General features: G+C 68.1%; 1 protein-coding gene across 1 annotated transcript in view; it reads left to right on the top strand.

Moving 5' to 3' along the window:
• Positions 1–420: 420 nt before the first annotated feature.
• SIM2 (single-minded family bHLH transcription factor 2) overlaps positions 421–863 on the top strand; it is an 85878-nt gene continuing 85435 nt past the window's right edge. Inside the window, exon 1 of the mRNA XM_019524394.1 lies at positions 421–498. The gene's annotated coding sequence lies outside the window, so the exon portion shown is untranslated. The remainder of the gene's footprint in view (positions 499–863) is intronic.

The following is an 863-nucleotide window of genomic DNA, read 5'->3' as shown; positions in this document are numbered from 1 at the left end:
CTCGTCTGTCCCGCTCCAGATGGTGGGAGCACGGGACAAGTGGCGGCTCCGCGCCGGGGCTCCTGCGGGCGGGGGAAGCGGTGGAGAGGAGCCCGCGGGCCGGGCCGGGCCGGGCGCCCGCAGGGCAGACAGGCACAGGGCTCCTCCGCGCATCTGCCCCCCGACCTTGCACAGAGATTCCCCCCCCGCAAAAAAGACAGGTGCCAGCCCGGGGCAGGGACTTGCTGGGCCGGAGCTAACGAAGAGCCTCAGCATGGGCAAGCACCGCCGGCTAGGAGCAAACGAATCCCGGCCCGGGGAGAGGCGACCCTCCCGCCGGGCCCGGAGCGGGGGTTGGTGCGGGCTCGGGGCCGCCACCGGAGGGGAGAAGGGCTCCGCTTGCCGCCTAGCCTCACCGCTGCCGCTTGCTTTGCAGGGCTGGGGGACGCCTGGGGCCAGCCCAGCAGGATCGGGCCCCTGGACAACGTGGCCAAGGAGCTGGGCTCGCACCTGCTGCAGGTAGGCGCGGGGATGGGGGGGGGGCGGGGTGTTCAGCGGCACAGGCAGCCGAGGCTCCCCCGGGGTAGGTAGGAGCGGGCAGGGCGGGAGGCAGAGCACCCCACAGCAGGGGAGAGCGAGCGGCGCCCATATCTGGATCCCGGCTCCTGGGCCCTCCCACCTGGGCATCCAGGTGTGACTGTGCCGGGCCCGGGCAGGGCTCTGGCCCGGGGGGCAGTCAAACAGAAACGATTGCATTTAAAAAAAAATGATATGGCAATTTAGTGCCGTTCCCCGAATATAAAGACCTAGTAAACGGTGATCATATAATGGTTGGTTTTACGGGGGAAGGTTCATTTCTGGTCAGAGAGCTGTTTTATGCGCCC

This window comes from Gavialis gangeticus, unplaced genomic scaffold, assembly GCF_001723915.1.
Source record: "Gavialis gangeticus isolate Ggan-Ray unplaced genomic scaffold, GavGan_comp1, whole genome shotgun sequence".
In the NCBI taxonomy this organism is placed as follows: Eukaryota; Metazoa; Chordata; order Crocodylia; family Gavialidae; genus Gavialis; species Gavialis gangeticus.
Note: the sequence above shows the minus strand (reverse complement) of the source record. Positions and strands in the feature narration are given on the sequence as shown.